This window comes from Mastigoproctus giganteus, chromosome 2 (assembly GCF_048544385.1).
Source record: "Mastigoproctus giganteus isolate SK-2022 chromosome 2, ASM4854438v1, whole genome shotgun sequence".
Classification (NCBI taxonomy): domain Eukaryota; kingdom Metazoa; phylum Arthropoda; class Arachnida; order Uropygi; family Thelyphonidae; genus Mastigoproctus; species Mastigoproctus giganteus.
The window spans coordinates 262,562,690-262,581,979 of NC_143576.1; the positions used below are offsets into that span (position 1 = coordinate 262,562,690).

At 38.1% G+C, this 19,290-nt stretch overlaps 1 protein-coding gene across 1 annotated transcript in view; it reads left to right on the forward strand.

Moving 5' to 3' along the window:
- The first annotated feature begins 4,899 nt into the window (after positions 1-4,899).
- LOC150090443 (integrin beta-PS-like) overlaps positions 4,900-19,290 on the forward strand; it is a 268,161-nt gene continuing 253,770 nt past the window's right edge. Inside the window, exon 1 of the mRNA XM_090389885.1 lies at positions 4,900-5,205. The gene's annotated coding sequence lies outside the window, so the exon portion shown is untranslated. The remainder of the gene's footprint in view (positions 5,206-19,290) is intronic.

Here is a 19,290-nt window from a genome sequence, read left to right on the forward strand (position 1 = left end):
CTTATCTTCCATTCCTTCATATTCATTCATATTAAAATACTCTGCAGGCCTGTGCATACAGAAAATATGTGCGTCCGTACTCCAGACTACAGAATCCTGCACTGACCGTGTAAGACCTAAATCTTACAAATAAAATAGAAATATTTGTTTTGCTAAAATAAATCCAGGAAGGGCGATGGAAATGGAGTATTAAGTTTAAAAACAGTAAGTATTAAGATCGGATATTAAGTTTAAATGTAAATAAGGTTAAAGTTTGGAGAAACACTGGATTTGGGGATGGGAAAATTATAGACGTATGTGTTTAAATAGCAACTAAATGGAAACAAGTAATTTTAAATAATATAAGAGAGCTAACAGGGACAGCAGCCAGGAATAGGGAGGGGGTGCCATTTGCAAACGGGCAAGAAAAGGGTTGTGAGGGCAAGAACAATAGGACCGTGAAACTGGATTATGAAGCGTCTCTTTTGATCTAAGCCACCATTAGGAAGTAAACAGGAAATTAGTGGGCGTCCAGTGTTCGTGTCAAAAGAAAACAGCGTCAGGGTAGTCGACATTTTGGTAAGTTGGCCATATTTAGCAGAGTAGCAGAGAAGAGGGGAACACGAAACTGAGTGTTATGGAGGTGACCGGCAAACATGAAAGGGCCATACTGCCGTGTGAAAAAAATAAGAAATTTCTAGAGAAGGGTTGGTTTGTGCGCTAGAGAGACGGCTGGGGTCAAATGTTTTAGCAAATTATTATTATTATTATTGCTGTTCTTATATTATTTCTCCCTGATTGGGGGTTCCACCTCGTGACGGGTATTGCTACCAAGTACACAGGGTGGTTGTTGTTATGTCTGATGTTACTGTTGGTCGAGGAACTCTGACAATCCTTCAGGTGTTCAGGATTGCAACTTTCTGGAGTTCCTTGTAGGTGTTCGCTGGAAGACCTATTGCTGCTAGGCTGTTATGTAGGCTCTTTGGCACTATACCTGTGGTTGACACGATCATTGGGGATGGTCGTTACTTGTTGCATATGCCACATCTCTTTGATCTCCTGTCTTAGGTTCCTGTACTTCCTGATTTGTTCCCCATGGGTTTTCTGCAGGTTGCCAGTGTTGGGTATCGCTATGTCTCTCAGATAGGTAGTCTTTTCCTTCTTGTCCACAAGGGTTATATCCGGTCTATTGTGCTGTGCGGGATTGTCCTATCCGTTATTATGGCGCGGTCCCAGTATAGCTTGTGGGTTGGGGTCTCTAGTACTGCCTGGAGTTCGTACTTGTAGTACGGTACACTTTCTTCGACCAACTGGTATTTCCTCGCTAACTTCTGATGTATTATCCTGGCTACCTGGTCGTGTCTATGAGTGTACTCAGTCTGGGTGATTACCTTGCATCCCGCAGTGATGTGTTGGATCGTTTCGGAGGTCAGGTGGCATCGTCGACATGTGTCATCGAACACTCCAGGCTCCTTGGCGATGTGTTTTCTATAGTTCCTAGTGTTGATTACCTGGTCTTTGATGGCGAGCATGAATCCTTCAGTCTCGGGGAAGAGCGTCCCGCTCGTGAGCTATGCATTGGAAGCAATTTTATCTATATGACGCTGATGGAGATCATTGTAGTGTATGCCATGAAGTGTCTTCTCTGCCCATCTTTCTAGCTTCGTTTGTATCTCCTGGTTGAGGGGGGGGGACTCCTCGCTTAGGTTGAGTGGGGCATACCGCTTGTCTATCTTCCTTATGGCCTGGTGGAGTGCTGCTGTGTGTTTCTGGAAGTAATCCTTCAGGTTAACTATCGCTGTCTTCTGTTGCTCAATGAGGTCTATCAGGCCCCTTCCTCCTTCTTCTCAGGCAATTGTCAGTCTCTCCACGGCAGCTCTCGGTGGTGTTGGCGGCTCTTGGTCATCATTATCCTTGTCTTTCTCATGATATCCTCCAGCTCGGTGTTAGTCCAGTCTATGACCCCGAATGTGTACGTTAGCACTGGGACTGCAAAGGCGTTTATGGCTTTAACTGTGTTTCCTCCGTTCAGCTTTGCTTTCAGCAGGCTTCTGAGTCTCTGATGCTATTTTTCGGTCAGGTGGGCCTTAATTTCCTTGTGCTGTAACTGCTGAGCCTGCATCATCCCCAAGTATTTGTAGGCCTCTCCCTCTGCCATGGTTATTATTATTATTAGCCATAAGGTGCAAGGAAACCTGAGGCTTTTGCTACACCAGCCAAAAAAAAAAAAAAAAGTCCGGGTAACCCAGAGAGAGAGAGAGAGAGACAAAAGTAGAAGGGACTCACCAAGAAAGAGAATAATGATGATATTCAGCTTAGGACGCTGGGTGTGCCAAGCCCATAGTCACCAGATGTGAGCCCCTGTGGTTAAATAGAAAAGAATGGAAAATTAAGGAGAGTATGAGGAATGGTTGCAAGCCCTGGGGAGGCGTTTCAAATTTCAGTGAAGTAAAGGTTCGAAAGGAGAGTTAAGTGTGGTAAAAATAGAGTTCTTGAAGGTACGTGGGAGAGAGTGGATTGTGGTTTTTTTAGTGCGATGGGACAGAGTTAGATAGGAGAGCTTAGTAATGTAGGCTCTTGTAAAGAGTCTGAAAGGAAACTCGCGAAGGAACTGCTCATGGGTTCTAGTTCCGACCACAGAGAATGAGCCAAGTATGCACACATGTGAATATATCATCTATACAAGAAGGTGCATCATGTCAAGAATGCCCCAGATGTGAACGTGTGCCTGTCAGCCTCGAAAGAAAACCAGAGTGCCCAAGAAAGGAACGTAAGCCTGTCAGCCAGAAGGAAGCATAAGCACAAGGAATGTGGAATCAGCGGCCATTTCGGAACGTAAGTCTGTCCTTGTTTGTTTCTCAAATCCTGAACTCAAGGGCTCATAATCTAGCCCTGTAAGGAATTGTGTGATAGTCCTTTTAAAAAAAAGAACATTCCTGTTGTATTAGGCCAGTTAGTTACTGAAGTTGAGATAAATGGTAATAAATGTTAATGTTGATGGGTTACGAAAGGGCGGCACAAGGATAAATAAAGGGAAAGTAATAGTATAAAGGAATTAGTGTAGAAATTATATTTATAGGGGTAGTATTGTAAGGATATGTTAACCTGTATCATTAATTTAGGCCAGGTGCCAACACAATAACATACCAGGTGAGGTGTAAAGAGAAAGAAATTTTATTAATAGAGAAACCTCATGAGGTAAAGAGGGATGACTAAGATGGTAACTGGAGAGTAACTAAAGCAGAATGAGCGATTTATAGTGATTTTACTGAGGTAAGAGAATACCAGTTGTAATACATTTAAGGTGTTAAAGGCTAGAAACAAATATACAAAAGAGTAATAACAGTTGAAATGAGTTTTACTGATGTAAGTGATAAAAATTGGTAATGTAAAAGAATGATTGAGTAATCATTGATGATTCATATTAAGTAAGATACAACTGATACAAACTGATCTTAATAAATTGTAACGGAAGGGGAACGGCCTTGAGCATAGTTGATGAGAGAGAGATAATGTATTGTATTGTAATATATGGAAATTGGTATGCTTGTATGTAATTATTTGTTTTTTTATGTAAATGCTGTATATAATATTCCTTAAAGGTTTGAGATTTTTTATTGAAAAAATGTGTCTTTAATGTTATGCTAACACCCGCTTTACACACTCTAGAATCTAGAATTTTCTGTGAATTGCAGTTAGATTTGCGTTTTGTGTGCTGTTTGAGACTTCAGTAGGGTAGAGATCAAATCCAATCAAACAAGAAAAGGGAAACAAAAAAGCGACATCCCATAACTGTAATGGTATTATATTTGTACCAGTACAAATGTGTGCATTCATGTACCGATTTGCATGTTTTGTGAGGTGAAGAAAGAATTCTAGAGTACCTCGTACGAGAAACTACTCTCACCCATCTCCCTCCTGAGATTATCTAACTGTCCCCAACTGAAGAGACCTTTAGAAATTCCTGAAATCAACGACGGAATGTGAACTCACCTCCCCAAACAAGTGACAAGGGGCTAAACTAATATATCGTCAAGGAGGCTGCTTGAAATTTCAACTTACTGATTTTTAGTAGAGAAACATGAACAGTATTTCATCTATTACAAATTACAAGTAGCAAACTACATGGAGAGGTATACCAGTGATTATTTACACCATATGCCTTACTAAGTAAAATATCGCATCGCAATCATAGCGGTGGTGTGAAAGAGAAACTAGTGGAAATGAATAGTATTTATTCAGCTCCACTAGTTTCTCATTCACACCACCATCCACTGACGTGCACGCCTGTTACGCTCTGAGGCAGGTAATTAGAAGTAAAACCTTGCCATAATTCCATTGTCCTGAATATTTGGAGTGAATTTCTGCTCAGGATTCTCCATTTTGAGTCATTCTTTTTGAACTTCCTCCAGCAGGATGGTTGGAATTTGTCTTCAACTTGGCCATCTGGGAAAAGAAGCTTTCGTATAATAACGATAACTCAAGCAACACTGAAATAGAGATTCTCAGTCAGGTGATTCGAGGTGGTTCTAATTCCTATCACAAACCAAGAATATTCCAAGTTCACTAAATTCAGCAAGCCAGCTTGTTGAACAACTTTTTAAACTTAGAAAACAGTTACTTAGAAAACGAATTCAGTTTTTCGGTGATTTTATTCTAAAAGAGAAGCATTTAAATGTTTTTTGCAGGAATGTTATTAGGAAAAATAAAATAAAAATAAGCTGTAAGTTCGGTCCTATGCAGGAAGCCGTAACGGTTCTATCCTAATACACCTAAATTGCTGCTTGCCGATAATCGATCCATCACACCACCGCGCATGCTCCGTCATCTGTCGTTATTTCCTTCTTCGTGCCAAGAGTATTACTCACCAATAGAACAGAATAAAACTGTTTACCGCTTCTTCCCCTCCCTCCCCAATAACGTGTTAGACTCATTCTGTATAAACAGAAAATTGATAAGCCGTGAACCTTGACTCGAGACTGTTTGCCTCTTCAACTTTTCTGCCAACTATCGCCTTCTGCCTGTATGGAGCGAACAGCCCTGCACAACAACTTATTTCCTGTCTCCTTATCTCGATAATAATGACCCTGTCCATTACAATAGCGTACGGACAGCCGTTGAAAGAGGCTGCTGTTTTTGACCTGCCCCAGCACCAGTCCCTGGTCGCTCGACAATCTACAACCAACGACTCGAACGCAGGATAACAGCGTAGGCGCCAAACAACAAGTAAGATTTTTGTTTATCTCTCTGTACCTGTCTAGATGTTAATGTTTGTGTCATTGTGGGGAGGAAGGAACAGGGAATGGAAGTAAGTTGAGGTCGATATAAAGTACTTTACCTTAATCTATACGCGATGAGGGCAAACAGCTTGGTGGGGCTTCGATCGCGTTTCACTTTGGAGATCCCCACTCACGTTTTGAAACATAACGAGTGATCTGATAAAGAGAAACCAGTTGGACTCACCATGAGTCGCTGGGCAACGCTTCCCCAACCTGTCTCTTACATTCCTTTGGGCTGACGCGACTGTTTTAGTGAAAATACGAATGCTAACTATCATATCTTAATGAACGAAGTGAGAAGTGCAGAAACTCCAAATATAACCGTTAGGGTTAAATGTTTTACAGCTAATTAAAAGCAAAATAATCTTCCTTTGAATTTAACTACTTTTGTTACCAGTGCTTTTTTAAAATATAAGAAATGTTCGATGAATAATGCCCTTAAAAAAGGGCACCATTCACCTTAAATTTTTGAAAATATCATTGCTCGTACTCGTTTTTTTATCGGTTATAAAGTAATCCGAAGCACTTACAAGATTCATTACGTTCAATGTTACCATCATTTATCTTGTCACATCCTGGTAATTGTTTTAGGGTTTGTTTGCTCGCCAGTAAATTTTGGAGATAAGCTTTCACAGACAGATTGTAAAATTTGTTCTTTTAAGATACAAAGGTGTTTGTCGAAAGTATTTAAATATTTTCGACAAATACCTTCCTTATCTTAAAAGAACGTGCATTGACTGTAAATGAGTTCAATATTACTAAAATATTGTTAAAATATAGTATATATTTGCATATTTGATTTTTCTTATTTCGAAAAACCGGTCTTCTTTTACACAATGCAGTGAGGTCTTTGACGTAACGGTACTGCGTAAGAGAGCGTGAAAGGAACGTTGTTTCCCAACTTGAGTTCCATGTCGCAGCACTTACTTGAAATCCGGTGAAGCCATTTTAAAAGAAAAGGATATTCGCACGCTGTTGGTCGGGTCTCGTGTCAACCGTAACAGAAACTATTTGCACCATCACGCCGACAGATCTTTCTGGCATCTGTCCAGAGCACGTTCCTAATCGACGTAAGCTTATTTTGAGCTACACGGTAAAGTGGCACTTGGCCGTGTTGAGCCCCCACTTGTGATAAACGCTTCTAACTGTCCGCGTTGAAAAAACTAAAAAGAAATCTGAAGTAAAAACAAAACTTGTTCTTGAGTGTTTCGAAAGTCTCCAACAAATCGTAAATGGAGGGAGTAACGTCGTTGTAGTTTCGGATTAATCATAACTTGTTGAAGTGGGCCAATGATTCAAATACAATAACGTCTGTTCAGGTCTACTTGGTTGGTCCGTTATTAACGTGAATTGGTGGAAAGTGAACCCGAGAGTTCAAGTTTAACCATCGCGTGTCATTTCTTTCTCAGCTCTGACAAAATTTTTTAAAATTAATAAAACAGTATTTTTTTTCTAAATATTCTTAAAGTTTTGGGTTTCTAAAGCGTGTTCAAGGTATTATTTAAAAGTTTAAATTGTAATTAATTGATTTAAAACGAAATAAAGATAAATTTAAAAGTATTCGAAGCTCACCTGCCCCCTTTTAAGAAAAAAATCTTAACACTTACACCTTTAAAGTCTCAAAATCGGGAAAATACGCTGTTTAAGACTGAATCGTTTATTTTTATGCATTCTATAGGTTAAAATAGTTTATCAATTGACTGATTAATCCGAATTTTCCTTCTTTTGTATGGTTGCGCATTCAGTCTTCCTCCAGCTTCTTTCGTTTAACTTAAAATGAATGAGGGAGGGAGGGCAATTCTCTCTTCCTATGTTAGACGAGAACCAGGGACACAGATATAAAATATCGGGGAATAACTGAAGATCGTATCTCATATAGTTCACTAAAGGACAGCGGATTGCTGCTTCGCAGTGTAAGAAAGACAGTGACTGATTAAATTCAAAGCAGAATTAAATGAGATGCAGAAATAGTCCTCTTCAGTACGTTATTTGGCTTTACTAATGCTAATACGAATTCTCTTCCTAGCTCATCAAGATTTTGTTTTTTATTTTATTGATAACAAGACACACTACAAGTAACTAATAATAGTGTACGTGAGTACACTTAGTTTAAATAATTTTTTTCTGTTTATACTCCGGCACGACAATCAAGTCAGTAGAGTTTACAATAAATCGTCAATACAAATATTATCCAATTCATCTTACTTGCACACTGTTAGAAAAATGGAGTGCTCGGTCCTGCATGAATATATTATAGGTGCTATTCCACTGCGAAATTATTAGCTATATGCAATTTTCCAACATTTTTCAGGTACCTTCTCAGTACTAAACTACTTTAAACAAACAAACCAAGGTTCGTATGGTTTAGGGAGGAAATATCAAAAAAGTTTATTTGTTATCAAAAGTAATGGATACTATATGATAATCACATGTGAAATATCAATTACGTTAGATGTAGGGGAGTAATGATAAAGCGTGAGTATAAAGTTGAATTGTAGAATGTATCTCGTTCAATTTAAAGCGAAATACTACATAGAGCAGAGCTCAAATTCGAACGAAAACAAATAGTAATAGTTGAAAGGTGCATCTACGAGTGCGGTTTTGGATTTTGGAGGCCCTGAAGATCCAACCCATGACACGAGCAAACACGTTGACAAACATAAACACTACTACAGCAGAAGCAGAATCACTCAGGAGATCCAGAAGATTGCAGTAGAGACTGTCGATGTAATTAACGCAGGAGGATGCCTTGTGATTCATGTACGAGCTGCAACACAATCCGATGATCATAAAAGTCATTTTTTCAGTGATGTTGCAATGGTAATTTTTCACAAAAATTTGACGATGGAGGAGCGAACCTGGTCGGCTGATGTCACGAATCATGGCATACCCTGTTTAAATGTCACGAAAAAAATTGAGTCTCATATAAGTTTATCGATTTTGTATTAGTATTAATATTAGCCATATAGTGCAAGAAAGCCACAGGCTTTTGCTGTACCAGCCAAAAAAAAATTTTAAAAAAGTACTGTATATAAGAAAATACAAATTATGCGCTTTCTTCCTCACGTAGGTAACTATCCAGTTGACTTTTTAATTCTTCAAACTGTCAGACTCAACTACCGTCAGAGTCAATCTGTTCCAGTAATCAACAACTCACTAGTTAAAAGAAAACTTCCAACAATCTAATTTGAACATATTCTCCTGTAATTGAATTTATGGCCCTTAGTTCGGGAATTTTTTATAAGAGTGAAAATTCCACCTTTATTCAGTTTACTAACTCCCTCTCAGAGCGTTATAAACCTCAGTCAGGTTCCCTCTAAGGTACCTGGTTGTCTAGCTGTGTAACTCACATAATCGGAGTCTCTCCTCGTACGGTTGCGTCGCCCTTTTTCCGATCTCACTATATGAGCTGCCCATCTTTGGACCCTTTCAAGAAGCCCAGTGTCTTTTTTCAGATGAGGTCTTCAATTCATCTTGGACATAATATTCCAAAGGCGGTCTTACAATTGCCTTGTATATCGGGATTACTGTTTTTAATTAAACCTCACAAAATGTATAAGTTATTCTGAGGTTGCTATTCTCCAAGTGTAAGATCTTGCATTTTGCTCTATTAAAACATGGCTGCCACTTTTCTGACCATTCTTGAAGCCTATTCAATTCATCCCGAGGGAACGCTGTTTGCACTGATCATTAATGACTTTTCAATCTTTACATCAACCGCAAATTTTGATATCATCCTTTTATTCCTTCTTCAATATCGTTTTTAATATATTATTGACGAATTCATGAGATTCACGTTCATGTTTTATTGGCTAATTATGAAAAAAAGTTTCCATAAGAAGGAAAAAATCTTTTCGTAAATGAAACGATAGTGTCCTTCTCATTCTGCTTGAGATTTTTGAAAGAGGTTTTTAGAGATCTTCTGCAAGAGCTTTTTAAGAATTCTTGTAGTGTCTGAAGAGATTTGAACTCGGAAGTCGCGAAACAAATGATAATCCAAGTATATACTGAGGTAAATACAACAAACTGAGTACTCTTACAAGAGCGAGCAAACAAGACTTAGCTCCAGTTTTACCCACATATCCAGTGATAAACAGAAGAGATGGCTCACAGCCCTCTTTTTTATTGGTAAAAAGTTCAAGTTTTGAAACACGTTCTCGCTGAGAAGACTCATTTTCATTTTATGGGAAAAACTATAATGACTGTGAACCAAACACAAAGAATTCGTGGAACGGAGTCCCTCCTGTTCCCCATCTTCCACCTCTAATATGCATGTTATATTATTTTTAAATATGAAGTTGAGTCTGTCGTTAGCAATGCAGTTGCTAATGTTCCTTTCAATTTAATCACACTCCCCATTCCATTTTCATCATACCACTGTCCTCCAAGCATCGTAACCCTGGGTGAAAAGGAAATTGTTGGAAATAATGCTGACGTAAGCAACGAAACGTTCATGCGTTCAGTACAGCTACATGATTTTCTGTATTTACGTGTTTCTTTCTTTCTCCTGTTTTAATGCTTTTTTTATCCTTGACTGTGCGCTGTTCAGATACATTCAACTACTTGGAGGATAATTCCTAAGCGAGTGAGTTTTATGATTTGTGAAAAATTTCTTTAAGAACCTTTTCTTTTCCAACCAAAGGCTATGTAAATTCATGTTTTTAATTTATGATTGCATTTGAAATGAGGTCTGATCTAGAGATAGGTACTTTACTGCCATTTTAAATGTATGCTTTCCTTTCTTTAGGAAATTGGAGTTGCATAATGAAAGTGAAAATGGGGGCAAGGAAACAATGCTCAAATATAATCAACAAATAGGATTGTTGATAAAATTAATAGCAAAGCTTAAATTGACAGTACCCATTTCAAATAACCGCTTAGTTGTACGGTGTTTTAGGCGAAAGTTGTGGAAATTCAATTAAGTTGCATAAAGATAAAACTGTTGAAATATAAATAGAGTAGAGACTATTACAACTGTAATTTAGAAATTTTGCCCAGCCCAAAGGAGGAAGACGTGCACTGCTCCATCCCCTGGTTGTCCTGTATAAAATTTGTTAAAGCTGTGAAAAAATAATAAATCAAGCCAATAGTCATAACGGATGACTTTCGTAATAACGTCTTCGGTTGGCAATAATGAAGGAAAAAGGAGTTGTGTACTTAAAGAGATCTCCAGTTCCCATGATGCATTTTAGGACATTAGGAACTTCATATGTGCATGGTTCCAAATGGGGGAAAGGTTCGTTGGAAGTTTCGTGTTTAAAACGTCTAATACGGTATTACGGCGACACCATTCTATAACAAGTGCTTGCTTCCTGTTGGAAAAATTTATAACTTGATTTTAATTTTATAATTGTAATGGCCGAATCGATTAGTGGGTTGTGATTATGGGCATGTACATGCTGCGTGAGTTTCGTGCTGGCTTCATTAGTCTTAAAGCTAATGTGGTGATAATACGCACGTGCGTTAGAAGTTTTAGTTGTGCCATATGTAGTGCTGGTACTCCCAATATAGCATGCATTACAACCAGATTGGCATTTAATCAAGTAGAGGATGTTGTTGATGTCACGTATCGAATATTCATGAGTTTCTTTGTATGTGTTAAATATAGTCCCCAGTTTGTTATATGATGAAAATGTTAATGTTTTGTCTGTATTGGCGAACACTTGACGAAGTTGACTGTGATAGGGGAGAACGATCCGTGTGTTTTGTTTGTTATTGTGATTGCGTGGGTTATTGATCCTATTTCCTACAATGGAGATTGTATGTCGAATGAATTGTAAAGGGTATTTATTCCCTAGCCATGAACGTTTTTGTGAGATACTGTAATTCTGTAGCTAAATCACCCTGTAAAGGGGTGCATTTAATAGCGTTGTAACCCTGGTTGTAAAGAACAGACTTTTTTGTGCTAAGTGGGTGATGCGATTGAAAGTGTAAATACTTCCCCGTGTGTGTATCTTTTCTGTAAATTTTAGTTTCTAATTTAGCGCCCGCCTTGTATATTGTAAGATTGCGAAAATTAATCTTGTTGTCAGATTCTACTTCAAGGGTGTATTTAAGTCTTTCATGTATTGCATTAAATTTAATAAAAAGACTATCAATAGTGGACTTGTCTCCTATTAATAACACGTCGTCAGCGCCACGCATATAAGCTTGATATCCGAAGGAAAAGATTGGAGTACTTGGTGTTCAATAGTAGCTAGGTAAATTTCCGACAGGGGTCTGAGATAGCTAATTCCATAGGAAGTCCGAATGTTTGTTCATATATATGGTCTCGAAACCGAAAGTGTCTGGCGTCAAGTAAAACCGAAATGAGCTCTAGAATACTTTTAATGTTAAGAGAAGTGCGCTTGGCTAAGGTGTTGTCCATCTTTAAAAGTTCTCGTAGCGTGAAATCCAGTTGAACATTAGTATATAAAGAAATTACATCAAAAGAGGCTAAGATGTCATTTTCGGAAATTGTAATGGTATTTATGTGTTCAAAGACTTGGCCGGTGTTATAAACTCTAAATTTTGAAAATTTCACAAGGGGTGATGTAATTTTAACTAAGAAGGTTGATAGATTAGCGAAAGCAGATTTACAAAAAGAAACGATTGGCCGTAAGGGGTGGCCTGGTTTGTGAAGTTTGGTGATGCCAAACATGTATGGAAGAACGTTGCTCCGTATGCCGATTTGCTGTAACGTGTGTAGGCTAATTTCCTTACTGGCTGTTGGCCTCCTTAAGATAATGTCAAGTTTATTCTTTAGTCTGGAGCTATTGTACGTGTTATCGACCTTACAGGTATTTGTGTCGGAGAGAATGTGTTGCATTTTGTATATGTACGTGTTTTTATCTAAGATCGCGATAGTGTCTTCCTTATCAGCTTTTTGTAGGATAGTATTCCGGTTTTCCCTTAGTTTACCAATGTCGGATAGCTGTTGTTTACTCATGTTTGGTTGAGATACTAACCGTGAATTAATAATAGCGTTTGTCTCATGAATGATTCGGTATTTATCCGGATGATTCTCTAATTTGGTTTGTAACTCGATGATGCAATCCTTAATAGGGTAATGATTATCATTTATCGCGAAATTAAACCCATTCGAGACCGGAAAATTGATAGTCTTTTTATTAAATTTAATGCAATACATGAAAGACTTAAATACACCCTTGAAGTAGAATCTGACAACAAGATTAATTTTCTCAATCTTACAATATACAAAGCGGGCACTAAATTAGGAACTAAAATTTATAGAAAAGATACACACACACGGGGAAGCATTTACGTCCCTTTTATAAACTCCCAGCATCCCTCGCTCCAGGTCGCTACTTATTCTAATAGAAGTTGTGCAAGAATCACCTTCACCTCTGCCTACGGCTACTGTTAATCTTTTAGTCTGTGAATTCCCCCAAGCTAGCAGTTTTCCTACCCACCTAACACTGCCTCGATAGCATCAGCAAATATTCTTGCACCCTTTCTCTTTAAGTGTATCCCATCCCTGTAGAAGCAGTCTCTCCTGTTAACAAGCACAGACCGCACTGAAAAAAAATTCTACCCCTTGAGCCTAGCACATTCCCTCCAGGGCCGAATTGATTGATAAGGCTCTCATCATGTATTCCCTCCTATTGTGTCTGGGCAGAATTGCAGGCACTTTCAAATTTAACCCTAACTCACGACTTTTTTGCAACATTGATCTGTACTTGTTAAGTAATTCTGCCGGTCTCCTACTCTTAATATCATTAGTGCCCAACGTGTACAACAATATCACCTTTTCCGCCCTTAAAAGATAATATATGCTTTACAACGTCATCAACTTTTGCCTCTGGCAGACATACCCTGGTTCTGTTCCATCTATCCATTTTACACAATATATTTCCCGTCTCCCCGACAACAGAGTCACCAACAATAACTTTGGGACCAGCGCATAAACTTATCTGGATCATCTAGACAAGACTGCAGCAATAATTCAGACACAGTATGGGTTTGTTAAGGGATAGTCTTGTCTGACAAATTTGATTGGTTATTATGATGTGGTCACAAAGGAACTGGATGCAAAAAATAATTTTGATATCATATACTTGGATTTCAGGAAAGCTTTTGACACTGTTGCACATGGAAGACTATTGTACAAATTGGAGCAGAATGGTATTAAGGGTAAGTTGCTACAATGGATAAAAGGATGGTTAAGTGCGAGAAGACAGAGGGTGGTAATCAATGGGTGCTGCTCTTCTTGGACTAAAGTTATTAGTGGAGTCCCACAGGGTTCGGTGTTAGGTCTACTGTTGTTTTGTATATTTATCAATGATATTGATGAAGGTATATCAGGCTTAGTGTCGAAGTTTGCAGATGATACAAAGGTTGGCAGGGTTGCTAATGACAGTAATGGCAGTGTGCTACTGCAAACGGATCTAGATAATTTGGGAAGATGGGCTAAGAAGTGGTAACTGAAGTTTAACCTTGACAAATGCAAAGTACTGCATATGGGTAGAAGTAACCCGAGAGAAAAGTACCAACTGTGTGGTACTGCACTTAAGGTGGTAGAAAATGAAAAAGACCTGGGAGTATTTGTGCAGTCAGATATGAAGTTTTCTGAGCAATGCAGACAGGCTGCCAGGGCAGGTCATGGGATTTTGTCAATGATATATAGGAATTTTGCTAGCAGGGAAAAGGAGGTGATTGTACCTCTGTATAAGGCAATGGTCAGGCCACGTCTTGAGTACTGCGTACAGGTCTGGAGGCCTCATTTTAGGAAGGATGTCGATTTGCTTGAGCGTGTACAGAGAAGAGCAACATGATTGGTGAGGGGAATGAAGGGATCGTCTTACCAAGAGAGGCTTAAGTTCTGCAAATTGCAGTGGCTGGAGACTAGGCACCTGCGCGGTGATCTGATTGAGGTGTATAAGGCCTTGAATGGGTTGAGCACGCTGAATTCTGATGGAATCCTTCCACTTGTTCAGATTACGAACCTAAGGGGGCATAAATTCAAATTAAGTAAAGACAGATGTAGAATAGATGTGCGGAACTTTGCCTTTAGCCAGCGGGTGGTTAATTGCTGGAACAAACTTCCATCTCTTGTTGTGGAAGTTGATAGGTTAAATAAATTTAAGGAGGAACTGGACATGCATTTGGAGGGAATGGTGTGATTCTTTTTTTTTTTTTTTTTTTGGCTGATGCTTCATAAGCTCATACACTTGCTTTCTTGCATCACATGCCACTACTACTACTACAAAGACATCCTCCTTGGCTAGATCATGTTCTGTTCCAGAGAGTTCGGCAAACATTGCACAAGTTGCAAATTTTTTTCAGGTTGTGATGTGTTGAAGAATCCTCCCCCCCCCCCAGTTCTCCCCCATGTTACAGCACTCCTGCCACTTTGCGCCCGTTGCTTTGCTGCTCTAGTCTGGGGCATGATATTTTAAATTTATATTTACAAACTATATAAATATTTAAAATATTTACAAAATACTAAACTACTGTATTTGCAAATATACAATATTCATTAATGTATAAAAATGTTGCAATGGAACATCAAACGTTCCATTGTAACAGGGAAGCACGAGGCTGGTGAACGTTATGAAGGCACTTGTCAATAATTAATTGCATTTGTCGTGACGTAATTGCCCCGTTCTCTTCTCCCATTGGCTTGAATAAACATCACTAGGAGAAACACTTTTTTTAACGTATAGAGAGAGATACTGTATATAATAGTTATGTTTCGGTACAGAAATTCCGTTGTTTGTGCAGCGCCATCATCAAATACCCCAATGATGACAATTACATATTAAAAAAAAGTCGCGGGGTTTCGTGAGGAAACTTCATTAAATATCATCGCCATTTCTGTAGCACTGTATAACAAAATGGCCTACATTTTGATGTATTAAAAATACATTTCAAGATAATTATAATGTGCTTCATCCAAAAGTTAATCAAAATGCTTTACTAGAAATTTGATAACGAGTTAAAATAATTAAATTTTCTATTTATACTCCCGGATGTTCACACAAGTTCAAAAGGTAGACAGAATACAAATAAACAGCACCGTATTTAGCAGTCACCGTCTTGAATCCCGGTCATTCAAAGCACGTGTACTTATGTACCCTCGTGACTGACCACTCGGCTATGACTTTTTTATTACTCATGCAACGAAGACGACCAGAAAAAAGAAAACTGCAGGAAATCAGGTTTTTATTTCGTCTCTGGAATGTGACTGTCAACTTGATGTATGAACAATTCTAAAAATGTCAACGAGACTCTGTGCTCCAGTACCTTTTTCTCCCTCTATTCCCAAAGGGGGAAAAAAAAGACAACATAAATGGAAGGTTCTTGCATGCATATATTTTCCTCTGATTTTACTGTATACATTGTGTCATGCTGCTGTGTGAAGTCCATTTTTAATAGGTGATTCAGCAGTAGTTGTCGCAGTCTGTTTTTTTCAGTTTCTGGAAAGAATCATTGATCTTGTATTCCCATCACCTGCTGTTCGATGATTTCAACTCCATCCCAAAAGTCTATAATTACTACTTTGTCACCCCTGTACTCAATACGCAAACCCCAAAAAAGAGAGATTTTAGACTCAGTGCAATTATTATGTTACATAAAAACATCAAAACGGTTTCCATGCGAAGGTGATCAGTTAACGTGTCACTCCACATTGTACGGCTCGGCGGGAAGCCACGGAAATTACTTCCTAACCTATGCAAATGTATGAAATACTTCACGCCGACGAAAATCTTCCACCCCATCAAATACCATTTGAACAATCTCGACATTAAAATCACTAGTTGCGGGGTGAGCCATATTCTCACCACAAGGACTTCGGTGTTACTTGGGATGAAGGAATCATATTTGACCAGCACTTTAAGAATATCAAAATAAATGTATGCAGCTTCAACTCCCATCATCTCAAATTTGAACCCAGAATTTTCTCCTCAGTGTGGGGAGGACGGTGATTATAACCACTGTACTGCCCAAATAGAAATCATTCCAGGATAACCACACAGGATTAGAGTTTTACAAGATAGAAACTACAAGAATATTATCCTATTTAAAAGCGGCAGCTTTGTTTTAATAGAGAAAAATGCAAGATCTTATATTTGGAGAACAGCAGCCCTAAGATAACTTTGCTGAATTAAAAACAGTAGAAAAAGAAAGGATCTGGGAGTTACGATATGGACAGATGTGAAGTTTTCTGAGCAATGTAAACACCCGGCCTGGAAAGCCCATTGTTTTCTTTCGATGATTTATCGAACGTTACCCTGTAGAGATAAGGAGGACATAATCCCAATGTAAAAGGCAATTGTAAGAACTGCATGCGAAATATTGTGTCCGAGTATGGAGACCTCATCTGAAAAAATACATTCAGCTTTTTTTGAAAGGGACTTTGAAAGGGTCCAGATACGGGCAATTTGCATGGTTAAATCGATAAAAGGACGACCGTACGAGGAAAGATTTTGATTATGTGGTCTATAGAGCTTGGTAACCAGGCACCTTAGATGAGACCTGATTGAAGTTTATAAGGGATAATTGAGGTTTATCTGAGAGGGGATTAGTAAAATAAATGAAAGCAAATTTTTCACTGTTATAAAGAATTCAAGAACTAGGGGCCCAAAAACTCAAATTTCAGATATAAAGTTCAGATATGAAGAGATTTAAACAAGATTGTAGGAAGTTTTATTTTAGTCGGCGAGTCGTTGATTATATTAACAAGTTGCGTCCGCAAGTAGTTGAAGCTGACAATTTGAAGAAAATCAAAGGTCAACCGGATAATTAGCTAAGTGAGGAGGGAAGCGCGTAATTTAGTATTGCATATTACAATTCGAAATAGTGAATTATGCGCATTACCGTCTAATATTTTATTATTTCATTTTTAATTGTATTATAAGTGTGGTTAATGGCAGTAATCAGGGTGAGCTACTGCAATAAGATCTAGGAAAATTAAGCAGATGGCTGAGAAATGGCAGTTGAAGTTTAATGTTGACAAATGTAAGGTACTTCGTATGGGTAGCACTAATCCAGATTAACGTACCAAGTGTGTGTTGTACTACACTCAGAGTAGTGGAATGCGATCGAGACCTGGGGTAATTGTGCAGTCAGATATGAAGTTCTCTGAGCAATGCAGACAGGCTACAAGGACAGCTCATGGGGTTTTGTCAATGATATACGAGAATTTTGCTAGCAGGGATAAGGAGGTGTTATCCCATTGTATAAGGCAGTGGGTAGGCCACATCTTGAGTTCTGCATACTGGTCTGGAGGCCTCATTTTAGAAAGGATGTAGAGCAGCTGGAACGAGTACAGAGAAGTGCAACAAGATTTGTGAGGGGAACAACCGGGTACTCTTACCAAGAAAGGCTTAAGTTCTGGAAATTGCAGTGTCCTGAGACTGATGGGATTCTTCCACTTGCTCAAAGTCATGAGGGGGCATAAATTCAAATTGGGGAAGGATGGTTGCAGAACAGATATGCGGAAGTTTGCTTTCAGCCAGTGAGTGGTTTGATTGTTGGAACAAACTTCCATCTGTTGTTGTGAAAGTGGATGGTTTAAATAAATTCAAGGAAGAACTAGACAAATTCTTGGAGGATACGAATGAGTGAAATGTGTAGGTTTTTTTTTTTTTTGCTGATGGTTTATAAGCTTCCTTTCTTGCAACACTTGCCACTACTAATACTAAGTTCTAATTTTGATAATTTTACATTCGATTAACCTGAACCTGAGAGAATTAGGATCATTCCCGAAATCTGTTTTGCCTGTGAAAAGTAATTTCTGGGAAGTTGCATTTGTAGGCCTGTTTTTGCATACTGCCTGTTTTAGTCGAAAGCTAAACAGGGTGGCATTATAAATGAACAACAAAAATCAGTTACCGTACTATATTTGTAATTTGATTCTTAAGTCGAGCAATTATAATACATACCACATAACAAAGCAGTACCGATGAATGATGTTTATGATTGTCTTCAACAGTTGGCTTCAACTTGGAAGCGGTTTCCACTCTTATATTTTAACCTCTTTGATCTTAGAAAAATTAAAACGTAATTTGTTTTTTAGATGATTTTTTATGTGCAGTTATAAAAATATTTGTGGAAATTTCTATTTGAACACGTACCGTACAACTTGCGAGATTTTAATTTTTTTTCCCCCGAAATTTGTTTTGCTTTGTTAATAAAACAGGCATAGGAATAAACAAAAAACTTTCTCTTTTTTTTTTTTTTTCCGAATGCTGCATGATTTTTACAGCGCGCATCAATACTCTTGGTTGCGAAAGTAGAAAACCTCGGTCAGAAAATGGACAAATAACCCCTTTGGAAAAGGGGTATTTATATATGAAAATTTCTAAGGGGGTTATTAAATTAGAGTATATGTAATCGTTGTTAATTCTTTACCAGCACGATTGCGTGTAATTATCAGAGTTATTTCCAGCCGCCGAAGTGCCAGAATAATTTATTAACGTTATGGGCCGGGCCAGGCGGTGACAGCTGCCTGCCGGGAAGCAGCTCTTCTTCTAACCTGAAAGAGCTCTTTCTTCGTGTACTTATTTTTTGTTTCGTTTTTCTTTTATGTCTGCCACGGAACAAGCGAGTATCCACTTACATTGCGAAACAAGCCGTGAAAGTTTAAACGCACGAATAACTCCTCAGACTTTCTTGGAAATTAAAAAGAAAAAAAACTGACATCGCCACACCTGCCCGACTTTCGTGCACGAAAAAACAAATGTAGACTGAATCATAAGGATAGGCTACCGAATAAAAGGTGTCCCTCTGCGCTCCTACGAATTGCACTGCTCCGTTTGTAATCAGAGCAAAGCGATATCTCATTTATTATTTCTTTTTTAAGTTCTCTTATTTCTTCTTTTCATAAAATTTATCGTTTCCATTTATTCAACTTTGTTCATTTACACTAATAATTAATAACTCCTTATTTATTATAAATAATACATATTTAACAATTAATAATTATTTTAAAATAATTTTAAAAAATAATTATTTAAAAACAAATTTTAATATGGTACAAATGACTGAAATGAATAATTAGCTACTGAACCCTATAAATTAGCAACAA